Source organism: Danaus plexippus, chromosome 2 (genome assembly GCF_018135715.1).
Source record: "Danaus plexippus chromosome 2, MEX_DaPlex, whole genome shotgun sequence".
In the NCBI taxonomy this organism is placed as follows: domain Eukaryota; kingdom Metazoa; phylum Arthropoda; class Insecta; order Lepidoptera; family Nymphalidae; genus Danaus; species Danaus plexippus.
The window spans coordinates 5872471-5881475 of NC_083537.1; positions in this window are offsets into that span (position 1 = coordinate 5872471).

The window sequence follows — 9005 nt, forward strand, 5'->3', positions numbered from 1 at the left end:
ATCTTATATCTTCTTCGTCCCGGTCGAAGCCGCCTCAATAGCTATTCAATATAAACACTAACTCTATCATGATAGCAAACAACCTTTCACACAAATTTATGTTGAGACGAATAGCACTGTATTTTTCTTTCCGGATTCCGACAATTCCCAGAAGGATGATTATGTTTTTTCATTGTAAAATTCATATATATATATCAAATAATAACAACTGAATGTACATTTAAATATGCAAAAAGTATTATTTTAATAGAATGTCTTTAAGAGTTGTATATGTATATATAGATATAGATTTCTTAAATTTTACTTTTTAAATACTTGTATTTTTACTAACAATTTTATATGCCCTTGCAATATTTTTTAGAAAACAAACTTCATTATACATAAATTTATACTGCTCTACTTGTTTCACACACAAAACCCAGCCATTACCATCTCACGTTTGAGACGAATCGATAGACACCTGTAACCAGTTATCGTCTTCACTTCCACAGTAAAGTTTGTATTTTAAGTCGATTTCTGTTTTCATTGGAACAATTCGCTGTGCTCTCGGTTTATGTTAAAAAATTAGATCAAGGTCTTATTGTCATAAGTTAATCTCTTATTAGCACTTATTTGATAATTTTAAATGAGCTTACTAAATATACCTATTACCTTTTTATTTTGTGAAAATTGCTGTCTATACAATTCTTATTGTATAATAAGAATTTTATGGTTCTTAATAAAAATTATTTCGAAATAACCGCCTTCATATACAGCATAAATTATGGAATTTCAGTTTGCGAAGCATATTTAAAATGTCTGTTAATATTATTTTTTTTCATTTTTGCTATAGATATATAGGGTGCAACTTTTGAAAAATTCGAATGGTAATAGCAATGTCGACAGATAAGTACATTGCTCTAAAAGTTTATCAGGATAATGGAATGAATATATTTCCTTTATTTACATATGTAGGCCCCAACGTTAACGAAGCAAGAGTTTTATTCACAAACATTCATTATGATTTCTTTGGTGCATTGTTAATTAATAAGAACAATTACAATTAACCAACATTATAAATACGCCAATTTCATACAGTTTAACTTTAGTACCTACCGAATCAATTATAAAATTATAATATAATATGTTTCCGTACATAGTGAAGACATATTTTGTATATTTTAATTATTATTATTATACATTCACATTAATGAAAAACTATCATGTATAAGACATATTCCTTCCGACAAGTGATTTTATACCTTTATTTTAAAATTCTCTTCACAAACGTTGTTTCTTATCTTCCGGGAACCCTAGTGAGTTGATATCATTAGCTTAACACGCTGCGTACTGTGTATCAGTCTAAGAGATCGGAAAATTGCCTTAACGCATAATGTGCCTCTGGTGATACGACGAGTAAATGTGTACATAAAAAGGCAAAATAAGACACTTTATTTCGGTTAATGTTAGTGCTCAAGCAGTGGATTATGCTTCAGATAGGCTTTAAAATTATTAATTGAATCTATCTCTTTATCGAGAGTGGACCTAATGATAGAAAATGTTTATGTAAATAATATGTGTATTATGTATGTTGTTCATTACAAGGATGCCACGGCCCTTTGTCACCTCAAAAGATAGTTCCCATATAAAATAAAAATACTTTTCTATTTGTCCACTATGTAATGTTAAAATATTTTAAACAGACCTAAGTCTACGATTTTTTTGTAAACAAGATTTTGTAAGCTAGCTTGGATTTGTGTAACAGTAAATTAAATAAAAAACATAAAAAAATCACTATCGCTTGAGAGGACACTTCGTATCTATATATTATGGTATATGCTATATTATATATTATTAATAATAAAAATAAACAATAAAATTACGGTTTAACATAATTATATATCTAACTGGGCAATTTTATAAGGTTACTTTTACAAAAATAAATATTAAAGGAAGTTAAGTAAAAAGAATAAGCCTTATTTTCTTGACGGTCGCAAGGGAATCAAAATATGTAAACTACTCTCCGTTAACCTAAAATCATGAAATTTGGCAAGAAGCAATGTCATGTAGCACGAGAGAAACGAAAAACCCAAATTTGAAAATTAATAGTTGTGACAAAGAAAAGTAAAGTTGGCCTTTTAGTACATTTTATGATTTCAGTAGCGAAAAATTTTCTTATTACTTTCATTATTTACTTAAATTTTTCTAAAAGAATAATAGCAAACATACAGCAAAAGTGTACTCTTTATTTTAACATAATAATCATTTACAATATTTTTTTCTCGCTTTTTATTGTCAGGCAAAAAAACATTGTTTATAAAATCATAGTAAATTACTATGTTTAATATATTAAAGTTATTTATATATATATAGAAACCCGATAACAAGAAGAACATGAACTGAATGATATAATTAGTTGGAGGTCCTAACTATCTTGTCCAAAACTAACGTCGTTATTTGTTTACATTTATAGCATGCTTGCAACCAATATTAGTAATATGTTACATAAAAAAATATTTACACAGAATTTCATTAGAACACTTCTTACTTTCTTGAAAATGTGGGTAAATCAATGCATGAAGGTTTTAGACATGAAAATTTAAATAATTATTATATTTTTGTTCAATCTTCGTTGTGAAATAGTATTTAAGAAACTTTCTTTAAACCACAAAATAATTTTTGCCAGCTTTTAATTCAAAACAAATCTTTTTAAATCTAGGAGATGAAAATTTGCACATTTAAAACTAACGATGGAAAATAAAGTAACAATGTATCACAGTGCGGGATTAACCAACTGAGCATTTTCAAGGAAGGACTTAGCTTGCAAAACCATTAATTTTCTTCAACGGCTTACAAATTACAAGGGATGTAAAGCTGTCGTTTCACTAAACTGCATAAGATATTGTTCCCTAATTTTTGGCATGTCACGTTCTGGAATGTCTAAATGTTTACTTTGCATAATTTATAGAATTCATAAAAAAATATAGTTTAAATATCCCTACGTCCAGTAAATTTCATTAATTATATCCAAGAAATAAAACGTTTGTAGATTAGAGTTCAGTCAAAGTACTTTGTGAGTGATCAGAATGTGCTACGGACGCATTCCATCTATTCCAAGTCTGAAAAGGAATTTAATTTTTTCTTGACCAGACGGCTGACAACATTCTGTCTCGTTGCAATGTCTACAGATATGTGTATGTTCTTCAGGGTACTGATTGTGAGGGTATTTAATTATATGATAAGATAACAATTTTGTAGAAATTATAAAAAAAAGTAAAATTGAAGTGTTCCTATTTACAATAAGGAACATTTTATTTTTATTTTTTAAAAGTGCATTCGTTTTAAATTAGGGGTAACACTTTTGAGGTGGAAGCATACAATTTTGTTTTAGCTCTTTAAACAATAATAGAATGAAATATAAAAATAAACTCTCATACAATGATGACTAGTTTTAGGGCTCCTTTTGAAAAAAAAAAATTGGCAGGATTTTAAAAAAGTTTTTTAATCATCATTAAATATTTTGAAATAAGATATATTAAAAAACAAACTGTGACAATCTTAAAATTATGCTTTGCAAGTAGTTCAGCTTTAGAGACAAATTTGAACGTTCCAAATAGAAGCAATTAAGCGTATCGTACCCAAAATTTTAACAAAAAATACTCACATAAAAATGCCTTCTTTTTCAACGTGGTATTCAAAAAAACTGTACCACAATGGCTTAATAAGCTAAATAGCTAAATAATAAATTCAAATGAATTCAAGGTGTTTTGACTGAATTGTGAATATTATAGGAGATAATTCAACGATTATTTCTCTGGCTTTCGGTGCATTATTGCACACAGTCCTCCCTGCAACAATGTCCGGCCATAATGAATTGCAAGATGTAAGCGAGTACACATTCAGATGAAAGTATAATTCTCGGATATACGATGCGATACATTATATTATTTTATTTTTTATGCTGTTTCGGTTACTTTACAATAACCGTGATTCCGGGTAGACGAGATGAATGTGTCCGTCAATTGGTATGATTTTTTACCACCAACAATTTCTTATTTTTCTCCCGTATTTCTAGTATAGATGCACGCAGAAGGCGTTCCCTGTATCTTTAGGTCTGGCAGTGTGGTCACGGACATTGGACTTTATGTTTTTGATGAGCTGTCAATGATGATGATTCCCAGCCGCCTTCTTCATTGAAATTAAAATGTTTTTTTTAAAGCTTCGCAGATTAATCTGGCTTACATCTGTTTTCACCAGCGAGGGTCTGTTGTTCGTCAATCCGGATGGTATTGCTGGGCTCCTATACTATTTCTTATTTAGTCCTTATACTAATGCTTCGCGTCGTTCGTCCATTTTTTATGTGGTTTATATCTTGTTTTGATAGAAAACTTCCTAAAATTGTTGCCTTTTCTGCCAGTAATTCCCTTCACTTATGGTAAAATGGCAATGTCAATCAACTGACGGTAGCTTCATAGGTTCTTGCGATACTAACGAGGTACGGAGAGGTTGTTGATTGTAAGAGCATTCTATACATGCTGCAGCTCGGACTTTAGATATTCAGTATCATATAGGTTTATAAACGTCACCTCGGAGAAAAAGAGTTGCTAACGATATCTGGCTAACAGTACATCCCAGAGTGTTTGAAGAAAATCAACACAAAGAGATCGGCATTTCAATGCCTCTTTTAAACATCGGGCCATCTAGAAATATTTTTGGGACAGGGGCACTTTGCCATCAAATTAAAGTGGCAATAATGCACCACCCAATGTTTTTAGTTATAATGTGAAAACCAATAATTCCAAAAAAAATTGTGACCCCAGTGCTAAAGCAACTTCCAACTGTGGCGCAGATTATACTATTAATAAATATTTATAACAGTTAAAATTTGAATTTAAGTTTAAAAATATAGAATAATTTATCAACACGAGCAGTAGTTGAATCTTTAAGCTCCAGTATATCGCGATCTCGTTTCTTTACTGGATAGATTTTTTAAAATTGTTTTTTGTTTGTTATTATACTGGTTTACAAATTTTTTTTGGGAGAGCCGCCTAGTACGTTGTCTCTTAAATATATCACTGAGAAGTTGTATTAAAACTACGAGTGGCAAAAAAATAAAAGTATGAAATATAAAATATTTTTACTACAACGAAGACTAGGCTTTTAAAAAAACGGCAGTGCCATGATTTTATTTGGGGTGAAAGCCGTTTGGTTACGATTTTTCTTGCACCATATTGCAAATATAAAAATAACTGTAATAAAATTATGGCTATCAATTATAACTTTTTTATCAAAACTCTTCATTTAAATTATATGTTCATCTAACAAAAAGGAACCATTGCTAATGAAATTAAATAAAATTGAATAGTTCTTAAAGCATACAGAAGTATATAAAAACTGAAAACCATATATGTGTTTCTAAGAAATTGTTAAATATTTAAACTTTAAATATTGAACTTTCTTTTCGTCTCCGCAGTCTTTAAGTCGTCATTGGAAAGCATCAAAGCAATTTGAGATGGCGTTAAGTGGTTCCAGATAAGTACTTTGAAGTTGAGCATCAATGAATTTTACTCACTTGCTTAATGTAAATTTCTGTGGAGAGCTCTCATCACTCGTCGAGAGCGAGTATCTTCGCGGCTTATTGTTCTATAAAGAGATGATCATTGTAAGGATTAAGTCATAATTGTATACGAACAACCATGTCATTACGGAATGAATATCCTTCATGTTAAAATAGTTTAAAGTTTGAATTTTAGATTACAAATAGCTAATTAGGTTTTGAAACAAGGAAAAATATCAAAGTGCAAAGTTTGTTTTCCGAGAAGCCTTTGACTTTAATTTTGGTTGTATTCAAAACCATTTTAATTTCTCCCGGATTATGAAAATTTCATAATTTCAAAGGATATCTAGATATTTCGGGACTCCAGTATGTGTCCTATTTATTTTTGATCAGCTTGAGAACTCTATATTTTTCTGTTAATTGTTTTTTGTCGAATAATTAGTATGGAATTATCCCTGACATGTACCTACTGTTACAAAAACATTATGTTTTAAATAGTTCTCAGCGCAAATCGGTAATGTTAATATTACATTTATTACTATGTTCATGAACTATTTGTCTGATAAGTAAATTATCTACCTATTTATTTTCTAAGTAAAAATTTTTTGCAGATTTTTGTTTTTTTTTTTTTGTTAGCTATTTTTGTCATATGTCAGTAATTGAGATATGTCTCTTGACATTATAATATTGACCATATTATAATCATAACCATAATTAAGTGTACATTAAATATAATCTCGTAAGTTAACAAATGCTTAAGACACATACAATTTTATTTAAAACAAAATAACATTATAATAATCGTAATTTGGCGGCAGTGATTACACATTTTTGGAGAAAGTTTATTATTACACAGTGGAAACACAACAATGTAATTATTTCCTAACGTCATTGTCATTGCCAGGAAAACGGACGGGATGAATACAAAACAACCGTAATAATTAATTTTAAGTGAGTTAGATGTTCTTTGAAATTAATTTAGTAGTCAATTCACCTAGTAAATGAATTTACTTAACAGATTCGGAATACATTAGACTTTAGATATTTCAATGTTTATAAATATAAATATATGTATATACATACTTGTCTTATAAAAGGAATTATAAGTACGGGTGAAGTTATTATAATATGAGTATATTTTTTGTTAAAAAGGAACAAATATAAGATAATGTAAGACTTTTGCGAGTATTCATAAATGAAACTATAATTTTCGATTATGTATTTCGATAATGTATTTTATTATTTTTGAAAAATTGCATACTCCCGATGTTTCGGTAACTTTGCAGCAACCGTGATCACGGGCAGACGAGATGTCGTTGGTAGTATGTAGTTTTTAAAAATAATAAAATACGTGGAGTAATCTGAAAATTATAGTTTCATTTAAATGAATACTCGCGATAGTCTTAGATTGCATTAAAATATGATATAAGATGTTATTTAAGTAGTAATTTTTTTTTGCAATAAATTTGGTAATTTTGCTTTTACTTTTATATTTTTATTTCTGTTGGGATTTGATCTCAATTATTTTATATAAAACAATTAAATTTAATAAAAATTTGGTAAATTATACTTTTAAAATAGATACGGCTTTTTCGATTCTTATGTTTCTGTATTTTTAAACATACAAATATATATGAATAACTAGTCTGATGTTTCTAATGTTCTTACTTTATCTGCAGCTACTCTTTATGCCTCGTAAACAACGCTGATTTCAAAAAAGTTTTTTTGGATAAATATAAATATATATTTAATGTATTTTTTTTGATGAAAATATCCACCGTTAACAATAGTATTTCACATTAGGCTAATAGGCTGAAACAATTCCCACTATCTCAATTCACCACACATAATCTGTTTATTGTTGTGCGAAGTAAAATTGAGAGACATTACAAGCAGAGTTTAGAATTACGTAAAAGGTATACAGGCAGTCCTCGACTTACGTCGTTTCGATTCGCGTATTTCGAAAACTCCCATACCGTACGAAATATGTATGCTGTCGTCCTCGGACTGCCCGTATTTTATTTTAAAATTACATCATCTAAATTTTAGATTAAACTTTAGAACAAATGCCGTCGAATGACGAGCCCCTATTATTTCAGGTATCCCACTTTGAGAAACCCTGATCTAAATCAGAGGTCCTACACCAAAGCCTACGTAAAGCAAGTTTTACGAAATGATTTGATATTGCTATCCGATATTCAGATATTTCTATCCGATCGGATTATTGCTATCCAATATAGTCTTATAATTTTTTGCATTCTTTAAGGATTTTTTTATTTTTTAGTTGCTAAATATTAATAAAATATTTTATATTCATGTGCGTTTACTAAGTACGCACCACTTTCTTGAAAAAACTTCGTAGTAAATGTTTCAGAATCACATATGTTTATTTATTTCAGAAATTTCTTTCTTCTTTTTGAAATAAAGTAATATTTATAAATGTTACATTTCTTTTTGTGTTAGGGATAAAAGTGTAAACTAATTTTTGCTTCTCATCTCGTTCAAAAATAGTTTGTGGCCGTTAATAAATCAAATGTTTCTACTATTTCAATGATTTTCTCCGTGTTTTTACTTTTAACGGGTGTGGGTTTTTACTATTTTAATAGTTTTTTTTTTAAATTTTTATATTCTTTAATATGAAGGAAGCACACTGATGCGGAAGAGAAACCTTTGAAAGACAGTGCAAAGAAAATTTAGGTTTAATTATTTGTAAGAGTTTAATTTATTTGTTAAGTACAAATATAACAAGTGACAAAATAATGATTATAATATCATTGACTAAATAAATAATAACTTGTTAGTTTTTAAATTAAAAATTAACATAAAAAAATAAAAAAATAATAATAAAAGTGTGACACTAAAAAATAAGTTCTTTTGTACGAAATCATAAATTTTCTGTAAAAACAAATAAAGCAAAAGAACAGTTAAATGTTCGAATTTTATCACTAAACTAAACTCGACAACATCGTTTCGTGACTGTAATTGGATTTAAGCGGTTATTTTCGACTTAGTTAGAATTTCCAAATTTGTTCACAAAGCCTCGTTGGGGTGTTTTGTTACAAACTTTTAATTCTTCTTGTGAAAAGCGGTATTGATACTATCACCTATGGATTGATTGCTTTAATTTGAAGCTTCATATAAGTATTATCGATTCTTTTAATCAGTAAATTTTCTAGAATTCATAAATAACAATTAATAAATGTTTAATATAATTAATTCTTTTTATATTCGTGTATGTCCTTGTATAGTTTACGATATTTTAGTATTATCAAACAAGATGGTTTTTATACTGTATGATAAGCATGTACTGAACAAATCAATGTGAAAGTACGTTATCTACATACGATTGTCACAAAACCATGAACCCATGAAGTGATGATAATTGAACTCAATAAAATTTTTTAGTATTTCGTTTAAATATACAATAGAATAGTAAAATGACAAGTGGTTTTTAAAATGTATATAAATA